Source organism: Piliocolobus tephrosceles, chromosome 17, assembly GCF_002776525.5.
Source record: "Piliocolobus tephrosceles isolate RC106 chromosome 17, ASM277652v3, whole genome shotgun sequence".
NCBI classification, from domain to species: Eukaryota; Metazoa; Chordata; class Mammalia; order Primates; family Cercopithecidae; genus Piliocolobus; species Piliocolobus tephrosceles.
The window spans coordinates 27209330-27234437 of NC_045450.1; the positions used below are offsets into that span (position 1 = coordinate 27209330).

At 47.5% G+C, this 25108-nt stretch overlaps 1 protein-coding gene across 5 annotated transcripts in view; it reads left to right on the plus strand.

Annotated features, from left to right (window-relative positions):
• Nucleotides 1-1861: 1861 nt before the first annotated feature.
• Nucleotides 1862-25108, plus strand: part of SGF29 (SAGA complex associated factor 29) — a 36792-nt gene continuing 13545 nt past the window's right edge. For 2 of the 5 annotated variants that reach the window (XM_026455396.1, XM_026455395.1), the window contains exons 1-2: nucleotides 1879-2046; nucleotides 23498-23712. The gene's annotated coding sequence lies outside the window, so the exon portion shown is untranslated. Of the gene's footprint in view, nucleotides 2160-23497; nucleotides 23713-25108 lie in introns of all 5 variants that reach the window. The other 3 variants (XM_026455394.1, XM_026455397.1, XM_026455398.1) reach the window with 3 other exon arrangements.

Sequence of the window (25108 nt, forward strand, 5' to 3'; positions counted from 1 at the left end):
CAGAAATTAACACATTTTTAAAACAGGGCAGAAACCAAAATAATTTAAAAAACAACTGTGAGCTCCAAATCTCTCCTGATCGTGACTAGGGTTGATTTTTAAAATTTATTTTATTTTTTATTTTTTGAGACAGTCTTACTCTGTCGCCCACACTGGAGTGCAGTGGCGCAATCTTGGCTCATTGCAACCTCTGCCTCCTGAGTTCAAGTGATTCTCTCCTGCTTCAGCCTCCAGAGTAGCTGGGACTACAGGTGCGTGCCACCACACCTGGCTAATTTCTGTATTTTTAGTAGAGACACGGTTTCACCAAACTGGCCAGGCTGGTCTCAAACTCCTGACCTCGTGATCCCCCTGCCTCGGCCTCCCAAAGTGGTATGATTACAGGGATGAGTCACCACACCTGGCCTTGGGCTGATATTTAACAATCAGGAGAAAGAGCCCCTAAGACCTTTACAAATGCAAAATTTACAAAATCCCTCGAAGCATAACCTTCATAAAAAGAAGTAAGTGAAACTGCAGCTGGGTGGGTGGACATGTCATTCACTGACCTGGAGCCCACAGAAAAAAATGCAAGTGTGATGGAAAAAAATGACGCATTAATTTTTGGATTAAAATAGTTTCAGTGCTAACGCCTGAGATTCTCTAATAAACAGAAAAATACTGACAGGGCTGAGCATGGTGGTTCATGCCTGTAATTCCACTTTGGGAGGCTGAGGCAGGAGGATCGTTTGAGCCCAGGAACTCAAGACCAGCCTAGGCAACATAGCAAGACCCCCATCTCTACCAAAAAAATTTAAAAATCAGCAGAATGTGCTGGTGTGCGCTTGTAGTCCTAGCTACTCAGAAGCCCTGATGGCACCACTGCACTCCAACCTGGACAACAGAGCCAGACCTGGACAACAGAGCGAGACCCTGTCTCAAAGAGAAAAAAAAGAAAAAGAAACGTGATGGCCAGGCACTGTGCTAGGTACTAGGAATACACAGGTGAACACAAGATGATCCTAATCTCATACGACTTGCAAGTTTATCAAATAATCAACAAATAATTACAGACATTTGTAGGGTTATGTAAGAAATTATAAGATACCAAGATGGATTTCGATAAATACCATTGAGGCTACGCGTCCATTGCACGTCCATATCCTTAATACTTTCCTAAGAAGACCCCCTAAAAGTGCTATTTCTGGGTCTAAAAAGTGCTTGTTTTTTTGGTTTTTGGTTTTTTTTTTTTTTGAGATGGAGTTTCCCTCTTGATACCCAGGCTGGAGTGCAATGGTGCAATCTCCGGTCACTACAACCTCCGCCTCCTGGATTCAAGCGATTCTCCAGCCTCAGCCTCCCAAGTAGCTGGGATTGCAGGCACCCACCACCACGCCCGGCTAATTTCTGCATTTTTTAGTAGAGACGGGGTTTCACCATGTGGGTCAGGCTGGTCTAGAAGTCCTTAACTCAGGTGATCCGCCCGCCTCAGCCTCCCAAAGTGTTGGGATTACAGGCGTGAGCCACCGCGCCCGGCCTGTTTTTAATGAATTTTTTAACAATAGACTTTATTGACTTTAGTTTTTAGGGCATTTTTAGGTTCACAACAAAATTGCGCAGAAAGTACGGTTTTTATATTACCCCTGCACCCACTCCCCTCCAGCAAGCAGCAATCTGTTCGCTTTCAAGTTGGGTTTTTTTTTTTTTTTCCATTTTGTTTTAAATAGAGTCTGGGGGAATAGGAGAAAACGCTGTAAACGCACAAGCACTTTGGTTGGTTAAATTAGGGTTCCGACAAGAGCCGGAGCGGTGTGCCAAGTAAAAACTACATTTCCCACCGGGCAGCGGGTCACGTCACAGAGGAACGACTGCGCATGCGTTCAAGGTCCTCCGCGCGCGACTACGCTCATAAAAGGAAAAAAAAAAGCGTGTGCGGTTCTCGACGTGCCGCCAATCTTCGAACGCAGGTCCGTGATCATCCGCAGACTCCGAAAAAGCGTTCAAGGAACGCGCCTGCTTCCCTCGTCGCAGTTTCCAGCCCGAAGAGCTTGTTTTCTGCGAGACTTGGTAGGTGGGGACGGGCCGTGGCCTGAGACCTCCGGCGAAGCGCGGGAGCGAAGGGCTAAACCCGCCCTTAGCGCCGAGGCTCCCGTCCTCCTTGAGGCGGCGCTCTAGGGACGGTGCGTACGCGCTCTGAGCGGGAGGGGGGCGGGAGGGGCGGGGCTGGGGGCTGGGGGCGGGGCTGGGGGGCGGGGGGGGCGGGGCGGGGGGCGGGGGGGGGGGACTCGGCGGGGGGGCGGGCCCTGCGCCCAGCCGCTCTAAGTCTGCGCGTGCGCGCTTCCATCCCGGGCTAGGGTGGGAAACGGCGTCACGCCGGGCTCTGCAGGGACGCACCCCCGAGGTCGGGTACGCGGCCCGAGTCACGAAGATGCGGACAGAAGATGGGCCCCGAACTCTAGCACTTATTTTATTATTTGCACAAAAATTATCTTTTTTTTTTTTTTTTTTGAAGATACACTAAGAGCTCGTAATTTGCCCAGGCTGGTCTCGAACTCGTTGGCTCAACCTCTCGCCTCGGCCTTCCAAAGTGTGGGGAGAACTGGCATAAGCCCCCGTGCCCGGCCAAAAAATGCCCATCTTAAGAACAACAAAGCAGCCCCCTTCACCCTCCCTGTCCTCCAGTTACCTCCTCCTCGCCTCCGGTTTGCAGCCAGAGGCCTCAGTCTTCCCTCATTAGTGCCTTTTCTCCTTCAAGTCTTGAACCTTGACCCTCTAGTCAGGCTTTGGTCTCCACTACTCCGCTAAAACAGCTTCTTGTCAAAGCCACCAGTGATCTCTAGATGGCCAAATTCATTGTTAAGTTAGGTCTCAGTCCTGTAGCAGCATCTGGTGCTGTTGATCACTGCCCTTTCTTGAAACACTGTTTCCATTTGGCTTGCTGAACGTTCTCTTCCTTTGCCTCTGCTCTCTCTGGCTTCTCCTCTGCTGATTTTAACCTAGGCATCTCACTTTTTTTTTTTTTCTTAGAGACAGGTTCTCTGTTGTTCAGACTGGAGAACAGTGGTGCTATCACAGCTCACTGCAGCCTCTTGCAGCCTTGAACTCCTGGGCTTAAGCAGTCTTCCTAACCAAAGCCTCCCCAAATGCTGGAATTACAGGCATGAGCCACCACAATCCCAGTTTCATATTTTAAATGTAAATACCAGCCAGGCGTGGTGGCTCACACCTGTAATCCTAGCACTTTGGGAGGCAGAGGCAGGCAGATTGCCTGGACTCAGGGGTTTGAGACCAGCCTGGGCAACGTGGTGAAATCCAGTCTCTTCTAAAAAAAAAAAAAAAAAAAAAAAAAAATTAGCTGGGCGTGGTGGTGCGCACCTGTAATCCCAGCTACTTGGGAGGCTGAGGTACAATAATTGCTTAAACCCAGGAGGTGGAGGCTGCAGTGAGCCAAGATCGTGCCACTACACTCTAGCCTGGGTGACAGAGCAAGACCCTGTTTTGAAAAAGTCCTAAAGGTGGAAGAAAATCCACATATAAGTGGACCTGCACAGTTAAAACCTGTATTGTTCAAGGGTCAACTGTATAGCTATATTGAAAGAGATTTATTGTGATGGATTGGGTCACACAATTATAGAGACTGAGAAGTCCCGAGATTGCCTTCTGCAAGCTGGAAGCCCAGGAAAGCAAACCCTCCGGAAACTCACAAACACACTCAAAAATATTTCACCAGCTATCTGGGCATCCCCTAGCTTAATCAGGTTGACACATGAAGTTTACCATCACATTTCCCTAGCTTTGTTTTTCAGTTGCCTCAGTCATCATTTTACTGGTGATACTTTGAGTGTTGTCATAATAGCCTAATGGTGGTTTGGCAGCTTCCACTTCCATGATCTCTTTTACTATTGAATATGCTGAAGTCCTGACAAAACTTGGAATTGAGAGGAAGAGCATAGGTTTTAGAACTTGCAGCCTTGCAACCCCAGCTCAACTACCTATTTTTCCTGAGTTACCTAGTATAACCTATCTGAACTTCAGTTTCCTTACTATACGTACCATTGTGTTATCTATTTTGTAGGATTGCTGTAAGGTGTAACTGAGAAACACTGGCATAAGTTGCAATACAGAGGCATGAAGGAAAAAAATTGTCTTCTTAATGTTTCTTTAACCAATTGATGAATATAGATTCTATTTATTTATTTATTTATGAGATGGAGTCTAGCTCTGTCACCCAGGCCGGAGTGTAGTGGTGCAATGTTGGCTCACTGCAACCTTTGCTTCCCGGGTTCAAGCGATTCTTCTGCCTCAGCCTCCTGAGTAGCTGGGATTACAAGCGTGCACCACCATGCCTGGCTAATTTTTTTTTTTTTTTTTTTTTTTGAGACAGAGTTTCGCTCTTTGTTGTCCAGGCTGGAGTGCAGTGGCGCAATCTCGGCTCACCACAACCTCCGCCTTCCGGTTTCAAGCAATTCTCCTGCCTCAGCCTTCTGAGTAGCTGTGATTACAGGCATGTGCCACCACACCCGATTAATTTTGTAATTTTAGTAGAGACAGGGTTTCACCATGTTGGCCAGGCTGGTCTTGAACTCCTGACCTTAGTTGATCTGCCGGCCTTGGCCTCCCAAAGTGCTGGGATTACAGGTGTGAGCCACTGCGCCCAACCTATTTATGTTTTTTTTTTAGAAACAAGGTCTTACTGTGTCACCTAGGCTGAAGCACAGTGGTGCCATTGTAGCTCACTATTCCCAAATTCCTAGGCTCAAGGGATCCTTCTGCCATAGCCTCCTCAGTAGCTAGGACTACACATGTGCAACACCATGCCCAGCTAATTATTTTATTTTGTTCTTGTAGAGACAGGGCCTCCGTGTGTTGCCCAGGCCGGTCCTGAACTCCTGACCTCAAGTGATCTTCTCATTTCGGCCTCCCAAAATGCTGGGATTATGGTCGTGAGCCACTGCACCCAGTTTGCAGGTTCTCATTGCCAGTGACTGGATTGAGAGTGTGGGATCTGAGTGTGGGGTATTAGGTTCCTCTTTCCCTTTGACCCAGAACAAAGCTCTTACTGTTTTAAGCCCTGTGGAATTAATCTTAGAGTGGCTTAAGTGTAGGATGTTTGGATTTGTTTATTTGGGGCCTTAGATGCTATTATAGTAAAAGGGCCAGCAATTTTAGGCTAGGTATTAGTGGTTAACACACATTTCAATCCTGCAGCCTTTGTCCCTCAGAATTGGCTGTCTCTTCAGACTGTGCTTAATGAAAGTTCTTCTTATTAGTCAAGCTACTCATTTGCAGATAACAAAAAGCTACTCTGACTAGCCTAAGTGTGAAAGGGGTGTTTGTTGACTCTGTGATATTGTAAAATATATGTCTGGTCTGTATTCCAGTTTGGAGCTTCCTGGAGGGTGGTGTGTCCAGGCAGGGCACGGAAACGCCTCACTCCTTCACACGTGCTTTGCCCTGTGCACCTCTTCCTTCAGCTGTATCCATTGTGACATCCTTTATAAGCCAGTAAACCTAAGTGTTTCCCTGAGTGCTGAGAGCTGCTCCTGCAAATTAATGGAACCCAAGGAGGGAGTCATGGAAACCCTGATTTATAGTCAGTTGGTCAGAAGCACTAAGAAAGCAACTAGGGGCTTGTGACTGGCATTGAAAGTTGGGGGGACATGCTTGTGTGACTGAGCCCTCAACCTGTGGGGTTTGACACTCTGTCCGGGTGGATAGTGTTGGAAATAAACTGAATTAGAGGACACCCAGCGTGTATCCACTGTAGACTCGATGGATTGATTGTTGCTGGAGAGAAATCCCCATGCATTTGGCCACAGAAATCTTCCGTGTTGATTATTGCACATTGTGACAGCAGAGGAGAAAATTTGTTTTTTTTCCCTCAGACTCGAGCTGAAGAGTCTTGGAGTAAATCAGCTTCAGGTGGGACTCTACCCAGAAGCCTAAATTATGTCACCAGTATTTTGTGTTTTTCTTTCTCTCTCTCTCTCTTTTTTTTTTTTTTTTTAAGAGATGGGGGGGGTCTTGCTGTGTTTCCCAGGCTGGTCTTGAACTCCAGGCCTCAAGAGATTCTCCTGCCTCAGCCTCCTGAAAGCTGGGACTACAAGAGTCCACCACTACACCTGGATACTGTTTTTTTTTTTTTTTTTTTTTTTTTGAGACTGAGTCTTGCTTTGTCGCCAGGCTGGAGTGGTGCAGTGGTACAGTCTCTACTCACTGCAACCTCCGCCTCCCAGGTTCAAGTGATTCTCCTGCCTCAGCCTCCCGAGTAGCTGGGACTACAAGCGTGCACCACCATGCCCAGCTAATTTTTGTTTTTGTATTTTTAGTAGAGATGGGGTTTCCCCGTGTTGGCCAGGCTGGTCTCGACCTCTTGACCTTGTGATCCGCCCGCCTCGGCCCCCCCAAAGCGCTGGGATTACAGGTGTGAGCCACCACACCTGGCTGTACACCTGGGTACTTTTTATTTTTGATAGAGATAGAGCCTGGCTATGTTGACCAGTTTGGTCTTAAACTCCTGGGCTCAAGCAATCCTGTGTACTTGGCCTTCCAAGGTGTTGGGATTACAGGCATGAGCCACTGCGATCCGCCTGTTTATTGTTTTTTGTTTTTTTTGAGATGGAGTCTCACTCTGTCACCCAGGCTGGAGTGCAGTGGCGCGATCTCGGCTCACTGCAAGCTCTGCCTCCTGGGTTCACGCCATTCTCCTGCCTCAGCCTACCGAGTAGCTGGGACTACAGGCGCCCGCCACCACACCTGGCTAATTTTTTTGTATTTTTAGTAGAGACAGGGTTTCATCGTGTTAGCCAGGATGGTCTCGATCTCCTGACCTCATGATACACCCGCCTCGGCCTCCCCAAGTGCTGGGATTACAGGCGTGAGCCACCGTGCCTGGCCTTGTTGGTTTTGTTAAATGCCTTGTCATGAGGCGTTAAAAAGTCCATCATGGAAAGAAAATAGCCCCACAGAAGGGGTTCCAAATTCTTCATATAAAAGTCTTCCCCAACCGCTCAAATGTCCATCAACAGATGAATGGATTAAAAACCAGATCTATCCATACAATGGAATGTTATTTAACCATAAAAAGGAATGAAGTTACTGATACATGCTGTGACATTGATGACCCTTGGAAACATGCTAAGTGAAATAAGCCAGTCACATAAGGTCACAGAGTGTACGATTCTGTTTATATGAAATGTCTAGGATAGGCAAATTTACAAACATGAAAGTAGAATAATGGTTGTCAGTGACTGAGAGGAGAAGGGAGTGGGGAGTGACTGCTAATGAGTATAAGGTTTTAAGGAAAGTTGGTGAAAATGTTCTAAAATTAGATAGTGGTGATATTTGCACAACCTTGTGACTAACATAACACTGAATTGCACACTTTAAAAAAGTGAATTGGGGTGGGTGCGGTGGCTCACATTTGTAATCCCAGCACATTTTGGGAGGCTGAAGCAGGAAGATGGCTGTCTCAGATAGATAGATAGATAGATAGATAGATAGATAGATAATTGTATGGCATGCGAATTATCTCCATTAAGCTGTTTTTGTTGTTGTTGTTGTTGTTTTGAGACGGAGTCTCACTCTGTCACCCAGACTGGAGTGCAGTAGTGTGATTTCAGCTCACTTTAACCCCCGCCTCCTGGGTTCAAGCGATTATCGTGACTCAGCCTCTCAAGCAGCTGTGATGACAAGTATGCGCCACCACACCCAGCTAATTTTTGTAATTTTTTAGTAGAGACAGTGTTTTACCCTGTTGGCCAGGCTGGTCTCAAACTCCTGGCCTCAAGTGATCTGCCCACCTTGGCATCCAAAAGTGCTGGAATTACGGGCATGAGCCACTGCACCCAGTCCATTAAGCTGTTATTTTAAAAAGTCTGCCTAAACCTCTGAACTAGACAAACATGGGGCACATTCCAAGCAACTTAGCCAAGTGTAAAAGATGAGTACAGATTTCAGCTGATGCGTGCCTCAGGGAAGCTGGATTGGAGTTTGAGTTCAGCTGTGATTAACTGCTTGCTAACAGAAACAAAACACCAAACTAACTCTCAAGAACATAACAGAATCCAGGGTCTACAACACATCATCTACAGTGTCCAGGATATAATCCAAAATTCTTAGACACAAGAAATGGGCTGGGCATGGTGGCTTATGCCTGTAATCCCAGCACAGCACTTTGGGAGGCTGAGGCAGGCAGATCACTCGAGGGCAGGAGTTTGAGACCAGCCTGGCCAACATAGCAAAACTCCTTCTCTACTAAAAATACAAAAAAAAAATAGCTAGGTGTGGTGATACTCAGGAGACTCAGGAGGCTGAGGCACAAGAATTGTTTGAACCCAGGAAACGGAGGTTGTAGTGAGCTGAGGTCATGCCACCACTCCAGCCTAGGCAACAGAGCAAGACTCTGACTCAAAAAAAAAAAAAAAAAAAAAAAAAAGGCTGGGTGCAGTGGCTCACACTTGTAATCCCAGCACTTTGGGAGGCCGAGGCGGGTGGATCACGAGGTCAGGAATTCGAGACCGGCCTAACCAACATGGTGAAACCCCATCTCTACTAAAAATACAAAAATTAGCTGGACGTGGTGGCGCACACCTGTAATCCCAGTTGCTCAGGAAGCTGAGGCAGGAGAATTGCTTGAACCTGTGAGACAGAGGTTGCAGTGAGCCGAGATTGTGCCACTGCACTTCAGCCTGGGCAACAGAGCGAGACTCTGTCTCAAAAAAAAAAGAAAGAAAGAAAAAAATTTTTAAGTGTATTTTTACAAAACGGAAAATATGATCTGTGTTCACAAAAGAAGGCAATCAATGAAGATCAACCCCAAGAGGATGTAGATGTTGGTATCAACTGACAAGAATTCTAAAGGAGAATCAAAATAATTAATTAAAATAAAAAAAATTCTTTTTTTAATTTAAAGTAGTTATTAAAACTTTGTCAGGCCAGGTGTGGTGGCTCACACCTATAATTCCAACAATTTGGGAGGCTGAGTTGGGAGGATCGCCTGATCCCAGGAGTTAAAGACCAGCCTGGGCACCATAGTGAGACCCCATCTCTACTAAAAATTTAAAAATTAGCTGGAGGACAGACACAGTGGCTCACGCCTGTAATCCCAGCACTTTTTGGGAAGCTTAGGCCAGCAGATCACCTGAGGTCAGGAGTTGGAGACCAGCCTGACCAACATGGTTAAACCCTGTCTCTACTAAAAATATAAAAATTAGCTGGGTGTGGTAGCCGGCCCCTATAATCCTAGCTACTTGGGAGGCTGAGGCAGGAGAATTGCTTGAACCTAGAAGGTGGAGATTGCAGTGAGCCGAGATCATGCCACTGCTCTCCAGTCTGGGCGATAGAGCCACACTCCGTCTCAAAAAAATTAAAATTAAAAATAAAAATTAGCTGGGCCTGGTGGCATGTACCTGTAGTCCCAACTACTCGGGAGGCTAAACTGAAAGAATTACGTGAGCCTGGGAGGTCGAGGCTAGAATGAGCCATGATTGCACCACTGTTCTCCAGCCCAGGAGACCAGAAATGAGACTGCCTCTAAAAATAATAAAATAATAATGATCCCAAACTATCACCAAAGTGCCATCAAAAGAGAACTGGCTAAACTAATGTGTTTATATGATAGCATGCTTCTCAGTAATGAAAAGGAACAAACTACTGATACAAGATGGATGAATTTCAAAAACATGTTCAGTGAAAAAATCCAGGCCCCAAAGAATACATACTGCATGATTATGTTTATATGAAGTTCCTGAACAGGTATAAGTAAACTATAGTGTAAAATGTCAGAACAGTGTGTGTATCTATGTGTAGAGATAAAAGATGTGTATCTATGTGTAAGAGATAAAAGGCATGGTGGCTCACACCTGTAATCCTAGCACTTTGGGAGGCCGAGGTGGGTGGATTGCCTGAGCTCAGGAGTTGGAGACCAGCCTGGGCAACATGGTGAAACCCTGTCTCTACTAAAGTACAAAAAATTAACCAGGCGTGGCAGCGTGCACCTGTAATCCCAGCTACTCAGGAGGCTGAGGGAGGATAGTTGCTAGAACCCAGGAGGCAGAGGTTGCAGTGAGCCGAGATCACACCACTGTACTCCAGCCTGGGTGACAGAGCAAGACTCCGTCTCTCTGAAAAAAAAAAGGTGGGGGAGGGGGAAGAAAGAAAGAAAAGATGTGGCCTTCTAAGTCAGTGGGAAGACGAGCATGCTAGGAGCCAAAAAGTTTAGGGTACTGGTCGTTGCCTCAGCATTCCTAAGAATGCTTGAAACATTGCTGGAATTCCTGAGCCTCTCATAATTTGGGACTTTTTGTTTACACGACGGAATTGTGATAAGATTAACTGGCACCGTTGGACTCATAAAACTAGCAGCTTGGCCTGGAAGTGCAGTGTCTGGCCTTCCAGTTCGTTATAGTTCCAACCCCAGGGCCTCATTCCCACTTGTTTTGCACCAGCAGGCTTGGCATTTGTTCTCAGAAGGTCACAGAATCCTTCGCTTCTACTTAGAACACGTTTCCTGGGGAAGTTTAGATTTATGACTGACCAGATCCAGAGATAGCAGCACTTTGATGTAAAATCATAGGAAGAGCTTGTTCTCTCAGACAAGCCACTACCCAGTAGGCAAAGCTCAAACAAGAGAGCCCTTAAACGGTGTGGTCTTTGGCCAGGCTGTCATCGCGGGGTTATGCCCAGGTTTGGCAAGCATATGTGTAGCGTTGCTTTTGCTTGTGCAATTGGCTCTTTCACTCAGCGTAACAGCAGACTCCTGGCCTCCAGATGAGAAGGGCCACTAGCGTTCACTAAGTGCATGCTCTGGGCCAGCCACTGCCTAGGACCTTTCTTAGATATTTGATCATCAAGTAGGTGCTCTTGTTTTAATTTTATTGAGACCAGAAAGGTTAAGTAATTCATCCAAGTGAGTGTGAGGCTTTATGAGAACTTTACAGTTGTTCTCTCCCTTCCCCCTCCTTGGACTAGTCCTGAAACATGAAGGTCAGTTCCTTTCCCTGATGGCTGTATGGCAGGTCGTGCTTCATTTCTTTGCCGGACATTGTACTAGTATTGGTGCCGGGCATGCTGCTCACCTCTTCAGTGTTTTCACAAGTAGGATCTGACAAATGGGGATCCAAGCCCTCCTGTATTTCAAGCTTTATTTTGGGTACCAAGATGCAAAGACAATCCATTAAGGCTTAGTTCTTGGCCGCTCACGGTGGCTCATGCCTGTCATCCCAGCACTTTAGGAGGCTGAGGCGGGAGGATTGCCTGTGCCCAGGAGTTTGAGATCATCCTGGGCAACAAGGCAAGACCTCATCTCTACAAAAAAATTTTAAAATTAGCTGGGTGTGATGGTACATGCCTATAGTCTCAGCTACTTGGGAGGCTGAGGTGGGAGGATGACTTGAGCCTGGGAGGTGCAGGTTACAGTGAGCCGAGATTGGGCCACTGCACTCCAGCTTGGGTGACAGAGTGGGACCCTGTCTCAAAAAAAAAAAAAAAAAAAGTCTGGAAGTCTGAGAAGTAGACTCTTCCGCACATAGAAAGCGATCTTAAAAGTGCGTGTGTGTGCTCTGTTTGTGGTTTATATAACATTTACAGAAGGTGGATACAGAATGAAAAATCACTTGAGGTTGTTGGGATTTGCTTTAAAACATCCTTTATGTTGCATTTTTTTTTTTCACCTTAATTAGGGGAAAAAGGGAGATAATGGGAAACAGGGGTGACTGGAGTGCTCTGGGGAGGCAGAGATACTGTAATAACTATTGGTAGCCAAGGAGGCTGCAAAGAAGAGAGGGTGTTTGCGTGGTAAGAGTGTGTTGCCATTCACCAGATACGTGCCAGAGGCAAGGGGCATCAAGGCAGTGGGCACAGTTGGATGGTCTGCTTTGAGAGTTCATGACTGATGGGATCCAGGGATAGCAATAGCTTATTGTGAAATTATAAAATGATGTGGTTCCACCAGGCAAGGCACTACCCAGTAGGCAAAGTGATCCTCCAGACCACGTGGTCAGCTCTCTCCCTGAAACTTTCAACCTCAGTTTGTGTGTGTGTGTGTCTGTATCTGTCTTTGTCAGCAAAAGCTTTTATGAGATATACACCATTTTTTCTTGTTATATGTATATGGGATATCTTTAAAGGAATACCCAAGGAACAACTAGTTGCCTGTAGGGATAGGAGATTTTGTTGTATTTCAAAAAAAGTCTGAATTTTTTTACTACGTGCATATATTGTTTACTCAAAGTTTTGTGTTTGTGGTATGTGCGTGTGTTTTTTTCCAGAGAGAAAGAGACTTTTTTTTTTTGAGACGGAGTTTCGCTGTGTCACCCAGGCTGGAGTGCAGTTACATAATCTCGGCTCACTGCAACCTCCGCCTCCTGGGTTCAAGCGATTCTCCTGCCTCAGCCTCCTGAGTAGCTGGGTCTACAGGCACCCGCCACCACACCTGGCTAATTTTTGTATTTTTAGTAGAGACGGGGTTTTGCCATGTTGGCCAGAGCTGGTCTTGAACTCCTGACCTCAGGTAATCACCCGCCTCGGCACCACGCCTGGCCAAGAGAAACAGACTCTGAACAACCATGTGAGACAGTGAGACAGGTGATGAGGGCCTAAACTAAAACAATGACAAGCGTGGTGGGAGAGAGGGGGCTGGATTCCCAGCTTGGGAAGCCAGCTGTGCAGCGATGCTGTTAACCAGCATCTAGAAGGCAGAGCAGTGCGGGACTGGAAGTGTGAGCATCTGCGGTGCATCTCGGTGGGATTATTTAGGAGGCAGTTGGAAGTCTGAATTGGGAGCCTTGGAAAGAGGTCAGGGTTGATGACACTGATTTGGAAGTTTAGCCTGAAGCTGATGAGAATGCTTAGAGAATAAGAAGAGGATCCCAGAGCGATCTTCCACTGGGGTAGAGAAGGAGGCAGCAAAAAACCAAAATGGTGGTTAGAGACACCGGGGAGCATGGAGGCCTGGTGTGTGAGCGTTCTGCAGAGGGACAGAACTGATAGTATATATATAGACACACATGAGTTTATTAGGGAGAACTGCCTCACATGATTACAAGGTGAAATCCCATGATAGGCCATTGGCAAGCTGAGGAAAGAGAGAAGCTGGTAGCATAATTCAGTCCAAGTCCGCCAGCCTTGAAACCAGGGAAGCCAACAGTGCAGCTCTCAGTCTGAGGCCAAAGGCCTGAGAGAGCCCCTGAGAGGTGCAAGTCTCAGAGTCTAAAGGCCAAAGAACCTGGAGTCTGATGTCCAAGGGCAGGGGGAGAGGAGGCCAAGTGTTCAGCATGGCACAGAACAGAGCCAGCACGCGGACTCAGCGAGCTACTGGTCCCTCTTCTTCCGCCTGCTTTGTGCTAGCCACGTTGGCAGCCAACTGGATGGTGCCCATCCATATGGAGGGTGGGTCTTCCTCTCCTAGTCCACTGACAAATGTCAGCCTCCTCTGGCAACACCCTCACAGGCACACCCAGGAACAGCGCTTCACCAGCCATCTAGGCATCCCTCAATCCAGACAAGTTGTTACCTAGGATTAACCATCACACCTGGAAATCTAGAGCGTGGAGCTTTGAGGTGCAGCACGTAAGCAGGTATGCAGTGCAGCAGAAAGGTCCAGGAGCTCCCTGGGAGCTTGAGGGTGGGCTGAGGCGTGAATGGGAGAAGTGACGATGGTAGGCGTGGTAGTTTTTTGTTTGTTTGTTTGTTTTGTTTTGTTTTTTTTGAGATAGAGTCTCGCTCTGTCACCCAGGCTGGAGTTCAGTGGTACGATTTTGGCTCACTGTAACCTCCACCTCCCGGGTTCATGCAATTCTCCTGCCTCATCCTCTAGAGTAGCTGGGACTACAGGCACCTGCCACCACACCTGGCTGATTTTTGTATTTTTAGTAGAGACGGGGTTTCACTATGTTGGTCTCGAACTCCTGACCTCATGATCCACCTGCCTCGGCCTCCCAAAGTGCTGGGATTACAGGTGTGAGCCACTGCGCCTAGCCCAGTATGGTAGTTTTATGGTGAAGAAAAGGATAGTGATTCAGTGAGTATTTATTGAGAACCCAGTGTGCCAGGCTCTGTGCTAGGTATGGAGAATAAATTGATCCCTGTCCTCGAAGACTGGACAAACTAGGGGAGGAGACAAGTATATACAAAGAGGATTTGAATGTGATTTGGTAGGTACAGTGCTAGAAAGAGGGTCTTAGGGGGCCGGGTGAAGTGGTTCACTCCCATAATCCTAGCACTTTGGGAGGCTGAGGCAGGCGGATCACGAGGTTAGGAGATCGAGACCATCCTGGCTAACACAGTGAAACCCTGTCTCTACTAAAAGTACAAAAAAATTAGCCGGGCGTGGTGGCAGGCGCCTGTAGTCCCAGCTACCCGGGCGGCTGAGGCAGGAGAACAGTATGAACCCGGGAGCCAGAGCTTGCAGTGAGCCAAGATCATGCCATTGCACTCCAGCCTGGGCAACAGAGCAAGACTCAAAAAAAAAAAAAAAAAAAAAAAAGAAAGTGGGTCTTAGGGGAACAGAAAGGCAACTTAACCCCACCTAGGAGACTGGGAGTTTCAGTTTGTGATCAGTGGAGGAGGTGACTTGGTGCTAAGCTAGATCTTAAAGATTAAGTAGTTAACTGAGAGGATTAGGAGTGATCTGAATGTCCCAGATTGAGGGAACGGTGTGAACATAGGGCAAGCATGGAGATAAGAAATTATGTGGGGCTGGGCGTGGCGGCTCACTGTAATCCCAACATTTTTCAGAGCTGAAGCGGGCGAATCACTTTGGTCTCAGGAGTTTAAGACCAGCCTGGTGCAATCTTGGCTCACTGCAACCTCTGCTACCCGGCCTCAAGCAATTCTCTCTCCAGGCTAAGCCTCCTGAGTAGCTGGGACTACAGGTGTGCACCACCACGCCCGGATAATTTTTTTGTATTTTTAGTAGAGACGAGGTTTCACCACGTTGGCCAGGCTGGTCTCAAACTCCTGACCTCAAGTGATCCACCCACCTTGGCCTCCCAAACTGCTGGCATTGCAGGGGTGAGCCACCGCACCATGCCAGTTCATTGGCTTTTTAAGTGTATTCAATTATAACAATATTATTACCATAATCCAATTTTAGAATATTTTCTGGACACACTGATTTTCTTTTCATTTTCTTGACTTTATAAAATATTATTTATTTTTTAAGGCTTTAACTGCAATATGATTTTTAAAATATTATTTTTATTATGGAAAATTTCTATCCATAGAGAAGTAGAACTGTATAAGGAATATCCATGTTGAGCATAGTAATTTGGGGTCTTCTCTGGATAGAGATGTTCAACCAGTGAGGGAGTATCTTAGTTCATTTGTGTTGCTGTAACAAAATACCTTAGGCTGGATACAACAGAAACGTATAGCCCATAGTTTTAAAGGTGCCATCTTTGAGGCACAGAACAAGCCCTCACCAGATGCCAGATCTGCTGGCACCATGATCATGGACTTCCTAGCCTCTAGAGCAATGCATTTCTGTTGTTTATACATGACCTAGTCTAAAGTATTTTGTTACCGCAGCCAAATGGATTAAGACAAATTGGTACCAGAAGTGGGGCGCTGCTATAACAAATACCTGAAGATATGGAAGCAGCTTTGGAACTGAGTAGTGGGTAGAGGCTAAAAGAGTTTTGGCATTCATACTAGAAAAAGTCTGCATTGTCATGAACAGGTCATTAAGCACAGGTGTGATGAGGGCACAGGAGGAGAGCTGTAGAGAAAGCCTCAATCTTCTGAGAGATGCCCTAAGAGGGCGTGAACAGAATGTTGGTAGAAATATGGATAGTAAAGGCCATTCTGATAAGATCTCAGATGGAAATGAGGAACATGTTAGTGGAAACTGGGGGAAAGGTGATCTTTATTATAAAGTGGCAAAGAACTTGGCTGATTTGGGTTTGTGCCTGTTGACCTAAAGGAACAAGCCTAGGCAAAATTAATGTAGAGTTTATTTGGGCCAAGGTTGCAGACTGCAGCCTGGGACACACTTGTAAGTTGTCTTGGGGAGTGCTCTGTTTGGCCTTTGTTAGAAGCAGATTTTTAAAAGCAAAAGAGAATGAGGAGTAGGCTCACACAAAGTTGTTTGACAGGGGCCAGGCGTGGTGGCTTACACCTGTAACCCCACCACTTTGGGAGGCTGAGGCGGGTGGATCACCTGAGATCAGGAGTTCGAGACCAGGCTGACCAACATGGTGAAACCCATCTCTACTAAAAATACAAAAATTAGCTTTGGTGGTGGTGTGCGCCTATAATCCCAGCTACTCAGGAGGCTGAAGCAGGAGAATTGCTTGAATCCGGGAGGTGGAGGTTGCAGTGAGCCAAGATCACGCCATTGCACTCTAACCTGGGCAACAAGAGCAAAACTCCATCTCAAAAAAAAAAAAAAAAAAAGTTGTTTGACAGGAATTCTCATTGGTTTACAGAGATAACATGAATTAGTGACTGGCTATACATTGTTGAACTATAGGATATGAGAAATTATAGAAAATGCCAGTGTAATGCATTGTATGGCTACTTTGCATGAGTTAGTCTAGAGCTCACATAGCAAGTAGCTTCATGAGGTGATTATTTAGCTTAAGTGTGCAATGAGACATGACTGCTGTTGGATCTCATTGCTTCTCTGGGCTTGATAATTAAGGGGTGGGGGGTGGTCACATTCTTCAGATTAAAAGTTTCTTGGCCAGGAGCAGTGGCTCATACCTGTAATCCCAGCACTTTGGGAGGCCGAGGTGGAAGGATCATGAGGTCAACAGATCGAGACCATCCTGGCCAACATGGTGAAACCCCGTCTCTATTAAAATACAAAAATTAGTGGGGCATGGTGGCACATACCTGCAATCTCAGCTACTTGGGAGGCTGAGGCAGGAGAATTGCTTGAACCTGGGAGGCGGAGGTTGCAGTGAGCTGAGATCGTGCCACTGCACTCCAGCCTGGTGACTGAGTGAGACTCCATCTCAAAAAAAAAAAAAAATTTGCCAGGCGTGGTGGCGTGTGCCTGTAATCCCAGCTACTTGGGAGGCTGAGGCAGGAGAATCTCTTGAACCTGGGAGGGGAAGGTTGCAATGAGCTGAGATTGCGCCATTACACTCCAGCCTGGGTGACAAGAGCAAAACTCTGCCTCAAAATACATAAATAAATAAACTAAAATAAATAAAAATAAAAGCTGCTTTTCTTTCTTATGTCCTAGTGTTTTCTGGGATAATTTAAGAGTGATGAAATAGGATATTTGGTGGATGAAGTCACTAAGCAAAGTGGTGAGGGGGTGGCATGGCTTCTCTTCATGGCTTATAGTAAAATGTGAGAAGAGAGAAACAAATTAAATACGGAATTTAAAACCAAAAGGGAAGCAGAACTTAAGCATTTGGAAGATTCTCAGCATGGCCATGTTGTAAAGAATGAAAAAATAGGCTGGGCATAATGGCTTACGCCTGTAATCCTAGCACTTTGGGAGGTTGAGGCAGGTGGATCACTTGAGCTCAGGAGTTCAAGACCAGCCTGGACAACATGGTGCAACCCTGTCTCTACAAAAAATTAGCCGGGCATTGTGGCATGTGCCTGTGGTCCCAGCTGCTCAAGAGGGTGAGGTGGGAGAATCTCTTGAACCTGGGAGATTGAGGCTACAGTGAGCTGAAATTGCACCAGTGCACTCCAGCTTGGGTGACAGAGTAAGAACCTGTCTCAAACACACACACACACACAAAAAAAAGAATAAATATATTTGGAGAGAATATGAAGGGTGTGGCCAAGCCATCCTTTGATAAGGAGACTAGTATAGATGTGGAAGCCAGGTACTAATCAAGACAATGGAAGAATGACCTTGAAGGCATGTGGGGACTGTCACCCCCATCACAGGCCCAGAAGGCCATAGTGTTGGGGGCAGAACCATTTCAAGGCTCTGTTCCTAGCTTTCTGGGGCAGTGCTCCTTGGCAGCCCCAGGTAGTTTGGCAGCATCCACATGGTGCTGTCTCTGCTGGTGCACAGAATACATAAGCTGTTGGGGCATGGCTACTCCCACCTATATTATAAAGGATGCCCTGAAGAACCTTGGGCCCAGGCAGAGAACTGCCATGGGGTAAGGCCCCTGCAGAGAGTCCCCATAAGGGCATTGCCTAGCAGAGCCATCGGGGTAGGGTTGCCTCTGAGACCCCAGACTGGTAGAGCCACCAGTGTGCAACTCCAACCAGGGAGAGCCACAGGCATGCAACTCCAACAAGTGAGGGCTGTTGCATGGGCTGTGCCCAGCAAAACTGTGCGGGCAGGGCAGCCTAGAGTCCAGCAACACGTCCCTGCCAGTATGTCCAGAAGGTAGGAGGACATAGAGTTGAAGAAGATTGTTCAGAAACGTTGAGATTGAATGGGGTTTGCTGTGTTGGGTTTTGGACTTACCTGGGACCTATTACCCCTTTCTTCTTTTTTATTTCTCCCTTTTAGAATGTCTGTCCTATGCCCATCCCACCATTGTGTTTTGTAAGGACATAACACATTTGATTTCACAGGCTCACAGCTGGTGGGGAATTTGCCCCAGGATGAATTGTACTTTGAGTCTCACCCATACCTGATTGACTGATTTAAAAAAAAAATTTTTTTGGGAGGGGCAGAGAGAGAGTCTCACTCTGTTGCCCAGGCTGGAGTACATTGGCGGGATCTCGGCTCACTGCAACTTCCGCCTCCCAGGTTCAAGTGATTCTTCTGCCTCAGCCTCCTGAGTAGGTGAATTTCAGGTGCCTGCCATCATGCCCAGCTAATTTTTGTATTTTTAGTAGAGACAGGGTTTCACCATGTTTGCCAGGCTGGTCTTGAACTCCTGACCTCAAGTGATTCACCCACCTTGGCTTCCCAGAGTGCTGGGTTTACAGGTGTGATACACCACACCCGGCCACCCATATCTGATTTAGATAATAATGAGACTCTGGACATTAGACTTTTGAGTTGATGCTAGAATGAGTTTCTATTTGGGGCCATTGGGGTGGACTGAATGTATTTTGCATGTAAAAAGAACATGACTTTTGGAGGTTCAGGAGCTGAATGCTGTGGTCTGAGTGCTTGTGTTCCCCTAAAATTTGTATGTTGAAACTTGATCCCCAACATGGTGGGGCCTTTGGGAAGTGATTAGGCTGTGAGGGCTCCGCTCTCAAGAATGGGGTTAGCGCCCTTATAAAAGAGGCCTGAGGGACTTGTGTTGCCCTTTCTGCCATGTTGAGAATGCAGTGAGAAGGCGCCATCTTTGAAGCAGAGAGCAGTGCCAGATCTACTGGGGCCTGGATCTTGTACTTTCCAGTCTCCAGAACTGTGAGCAATAAATTTCTGTTGTTGGCCAGGTGTGGTGGCTCACGCCTGTAATCTCAACACATTGGGAGGCTGAGGCAGGTGGATCACCTGAGGTCATGAGTTCAAGACCAGCCTGGCCAACAAAGCAAAATCCCATCTCTACTAAAAATACAAAATTAGCTAGGCATGGTGGCAGACACCTGTAATTCCACTACCTCGGAGGCTGAGGCAAGAGAATCGCTTGAACCAGGGAGGTGGAGGTTTCAGTGAGCCAAGATCACGCCATTGCACTCCAGCCTGGTGACAGAACTAGACTCCATCTCAAAAAAAAAAAAATTTTTTTCTGAATATTTGGGAAGCTCTCTGGGCTGGGGATCGATTTGGGAGTCAGTACCATGTAGTTCATAGTTGATGTGGTAGCTTGCAGAAGCCAAGAAAAGCCTACACCTTTGTTTTTTTTTTTTTTTTGAAACGGAGTCTAGCTCTGTCTCCCAGACTGGAGTGCAGTGGCGCGATCTTGGCTCACTGCAAGCTCCACCTCCCGGGTTCACGCTATTCTCCTGCCTCAGCCTCCTGAGTAGCTGGGACTACAGGTGCCCACCACCATGCCCAGCTAATTTTTTGTGTTTTTAGTAGAGATGAGGTTTCTCTGTGTTAGCCAGGATGGTCTCCATCTCCTGCTCTAGTGATCCACCCGCCTTGGCCTTCCGAAGTGCTGGGACTACAGGCGTGAGCCACTGCACCCGGCCAAGCCTATGCTTTTTAAAAAAAGTTTGGAAGAATCAATGTAAGGAAATTCAAAGTGGACCTAACTGTGGAGAAGGGGGTCAGGGAAGGAGAGAGTTGGGTTGTGAAGTAGTGAAAATTAGAAAAGTTCCTGCTACATCCCTGATGCTACTAATGAGAGGTAACTGATGAAAGCAGAGATTTCTGTTCTTGCCTGAGAGCTTCTAGTCTGTTGGGGAAGAAAAGATACACCAATAGCAGCTGGCTAGAAGGTCAGTTTCTTCTTTTTTTTATTTTTATTTTATTTTATTTTGAGACGGAGTCTTGCACTGTTTCCCAGGCTGGAGTGCAGTGGCGCGATCTCGGCTCACTGCTGACTCCATCTCCTGGGTTCATGCCATTCTCCTGCTGCCTTAGCTTCCCTGGTAGCTGGGACCACAGGCACCCACCACCATGCCCGGCTAATTTTTTGTATTTTCAGTGGAGACGGGGTTTCACTGTTAGCCAGGATGGTCTTGATCTCCTGACCTCGTGATCTGCCCGCCTCAGCCTCCCTAAGTGCCGGGATTACAGGTGTGAGCCACCGCACCTGGCCTTTTTGTATTATTTTTTGAGACGGAGCTCTTGTTGCCCAGGCTGGAGTGCAGTGGCACAATCTCGGCTCACTGCAACTTCCACCTGCTGGGTTCATGCAACTCTCCTGCCTCAGCCTCCCGAGTAACTGGGATTACAGGCACCTGCCACTACACCTGGCTAACTTTTGTGTTTTTAGTACATACAGGATTTCACCATGTTGGCCAGGCTAGTCTCGAGCTCCTGACCTCTGGTGATCCACCTGCCTCAGCTTCCCAAAGTGCTGGGATTATAGGCATGAGCCACTGCGCCTGGTAGAAGGCCAGTTTCTAAAGGTGTGTTGCAGAGTCCACGTCAGTTCTAGGAAGAATCAAGCAAGAGAAAAGTGTGGTTTATTTAGGACTAGTCAGGCAAGCGCAGTCTTGAGCCAGAAGGGAAGGGGCTTTACAGGTAGGAGTGGGGAGGCAGCAAGATCGTGTGTCTGAGACAGTGTAGAGGGGACAGGCCAGAAGGAATGTCAGCTGAGCCGGGGAGGTGTCGCTGGGTATGATCCAGTGCTAGAGCCTGTCTCTCGCTGAGCCTACCTCCTCTCACACAGCCCCCTCTTCTGTCCCTGGCTTCTCAGCATGAAACTCTCCCCAGCCACATGGTCACGTTCCTCTGTGTCAGTTTCCTCCATTCAGCACCTCCCATACCCCTTCTTGCTTGCTGGTCCCCCAGCCCTGCTTCCAGATACAGTAACCTACATTTGCTTCCTGCATTCGCCTCCCCCTCCTGTGTGTTGGCTTCTGTCTCTTCCACCGAAAGTGTTTTCCCCAAGGTCCTCAGTGACTTCCTCAGCTTTGGGAGACCCCTCTGAGTCCTCTTCTGTAGCATTTGGTGCTGTTAATCATCCCTTCTGTGACTTTCCTTTGATGGACATACAGATTGGGAGATGGCACTACACAGCCGGGAAGTGGGGGTGAGGACCTTGGGGGGGGGGGAGGTGAGAGATGGCCAGGCTCCAGCCCAGAGGAGGAGCTGGAGGTGGGTGGCCGGCGAACTGCCAGGAGGGAGGCCCTGAAGCCAGAGGAGAAGCGGGTAGCACCATGTCAAGATCAGAAGCCACGCTGGAAGAAGCAGAGAGGGCACTCACGCTTCCCCTGCAGGGGCTGTTGGCTCTCTTGATGAGAGGCTGGTGAGGACAGAGCTAGGGAAGTGGGTTGGAAAGTGAAGTGGGGACAAGGAAGCAGCTGCGGATCCCTGCACAGTTTAGGGAAGAAGTTTTGCCGTGAAGAGGAACACAGGTGGGGGGCCTCTAGAGGGCATCGGAAGCTCTTTTGTGTTTTTTCGAGATGAGTTCTCCTCAAGTATGCTTGTTCACTGGTAGAGGAGAAAGGATCACCTGACAGTCGGAGGGGAGATGAGGGACCGCTTTTCCCTCTTTAGGATGAAGGCAGAGGTGACAGGCGTTGCTCTACAGAGCTTGTAGTTTTGATGGTGGGAATAAAGGCTCTGGCTTCCCTTCTGAGTGAAGTAGGAACCTCAGATATCAGCTAATAGGACCCAGGCCTGGGTCTGAGGGCAGCAGCAAGGATATTGAGGAGAGAGAAGGTTTGAAGTGTGCTAAGGGAAGGCTAACCGGACGACCTGGCTGCGTGGTTGCAGCACGTCTTGCTGTTTGTGACGGTGCCATGTAAAGTAAACCCTGTCCAGTGGTGTGGCTGTTAATAGGGCTCAGGTGCGGGCATGTGCAAGGCGGGCCGGTGGTTTGTTCCAGGCGGAAGGTATCTGAGTTACCAGCAGCACATCTGTATGGGTTTGCTCCGGTGCGGGCATCTGCAAGGCAGGCCGGTGGTTTGTTCCAGGCAGAAGGTATCTGAGTTACCAGCAGCATATCTGCTTGGGTTTGCTCAGGTGCGGGCATGTGCAAGGCGGGCCAGTGGTTTTGTTAGGGGGGGAAGGTATCTGAGTTACCAACAGCACATCTGTACGGGTTTGCAACAACCTGACTTCCTGCCTGTTAAGAATTCGTTTCAGGCACAAGGCAGGAAAAGAGACCGAGGCAAGTTTCAGAGCAGGAGTGGAAGTTCATTAAGAAGCTTCGGAACAGGAAAGAAAGGTGAAATACACTTGGAGGAGACCCATGTGGGCACTGAGATCCAGTGTGGCGTTTAACCTTGATCCTAGGACGTTCTAGGACCAAGGCTGGCACCTTTCCCATGATTATTCCCTCACAGTGAGCTGTCTGCATGCACAGTGCGCTGCTTACCCTTGGGAGGTGGGCACACACACGGTGTGTAGAAAGTACGGATGCCCATCTGAGGCTTTCTTCCCTGTTCTGGTGATGTGCCCCCGGGAGGCCATGCTCTGCCATTTGGTCTCTTAATGTGCATGCTGGGGAAGGTGCGTGTCTCTGGTGACTGCATTCAATTAACACTTCAGTGCATCAGGTGTGGACCATCAGGAAATGGCCTCTCCCTGGCAGCAGCTGCCAATTCATCACTTTTAGAGAGGCAATGTGATGATTGCCAAACCACCACCCAATATTCCTAGTGGGTGGGGGAGAGCCCTCTCCTGCCCCGCTTGTGCCTATCTAACTCCCTATAACAGTTTCAGCCAGGATTCCTGCTTTAGCAGGAGAGAATAACCCTTTCTGTGCCAATCCACACCTTCCCTGATCTTGCCACTGAGCTTGCATCTTCTGTCCACACCTTCACTTTCTTTGTTATGGCTCACTGGGGTTCTTTACTTTTTCCTCACTTAGCAGATAATCTCTAGCCTCATCAGTTCCCAAGACTTTAGCAACAGCCTGCATGCTGTTCATGCTCAGATTTATCCACTTCCAATCTGTGATCTAAACTCCAGTTTTATTCTTTTGTGTGGTTTTAGCTAATGCGACTAGTGAGGCTAAAGCAACTTCGTCCTGGATGCTAATTCACCATGTTCACTTCTGATTAATTCCAGTTCTGGGAAGGACTCCAAGATTTCCAGTTTGTCTATTGTTCCTTGTATAAGAGTACATACTGACCAGAAATCCTGCCCTGGGGTCACACAACCTTGATGCTATCATACTTCAGTTGTCCAGTTGTCCGAACCACCCGTTCCCTATGGTATACAAGCCCTGGGGGTACTGGCACCAGGATCCACCATCTGGCCTCACCGCCACCCAAGACACAGAGGTAGCTTCTGTTCCTAGGTCTCTAAATATTTCTAAGGGGATGTGTTCTCTATATGACAATGCATTATGTGAAGTTGTGGTGGCAAAAACAGTGTCATACATGTGGGACAACATAGATCAATATCACAAGCAACTAATGAAAAAGAAATTGGTCTTCGTAAAAATTAAAAACATGTGCTTCCAAGGACACAACTCAAGACAACTGGCTGGATGCGGTGGCTCACACCTATAAGCCCAGCACTTTGGGAGGCCGAGGCGGGTGGATCACTTGAGGTTGGGAGTTTGAGACTAGCCTGGCCAACATGGTGAAACCCCGTATCTACTAAAAGAAATACAAAAATTAGCTGGGCGTCGTGGTGCGTGCCTGTAATCCCAGCTACTCGGGAGGCTGAGGCAGGAAAATTGCTTGAAGCCGGGAGGCAGAGGTTGCATTGAGCTGAGATTAAGTTACTGCACTCCAGCTTGGGCGACAGAGTGAGACTGTCTCGAAACAAACAAGCAAACAAAGACAAGTAACCAAACTTTAAAATGGTAAGATACACAGATGGCCAACAGCATATGAAAAGATGCTCAATACCATTAACCGTTAGGGGCACACAAATCAAAACCACAATGTGACTCTACTTCAGACTCACTAGAATGGCTGTAATCAAAAAGAGAGAGGCCAGGCATGGTGGCTCACATGTGTAATCCCAGCACTTTGGGAGGCCAAGGTAGGAGGATTACTCGAGCCCAGGTTGAACACCAGCCTGGGCAACATAGTGTGACCCTGCCTCTGCCAAAAATAAAAAAGACAGAGACAATAGCACATGTTGGCACAGATGCAGAGTGGGAACGCACATTGCAGGTGGGAATGTAAGGTTGTCACCCCGTTGGAAACAGCATGCAGCTCCTCAGAAGGCTAAACACAGTTTTTGTTTAATGTGCTTATTAAGATAAACATAGTGTAGTACGTTAAAAAAACACACACACACATTAGTAATTCTACTCATAGATATGTACCCAGAAAGGAAAACATGTCATGAATACAAAGAAGGAAACAACAGACACTGGGTGGGGGAGGGCGGGAGGAGGGAGGAGCAGGAAAGATAACTGTCGGGTACTGGGCTTAATACCTGGGTGATGAAATCATCTGTACTGCAGATCCCCATGACACGTATTTACCTGTGCAACAAACTTTCACATGTATCCCCAAAACCTAAAAAATTTGTTTTTTTGTTTTTGTTTTTGAGACAGAGTCTCACTCTGTCACCCAGGCTGGAGAGCAGTGGTGCAATCTCGGTTCACTGCAAGCTCCGCCTCCCAGGTTCATGCCATTCTCCTGCCTCAGCCTCCCGAGTAGCTGGGACTACAGGTGCCCAATACCACACCTGGCTATTTTTTTTTTTTTTTTTTTT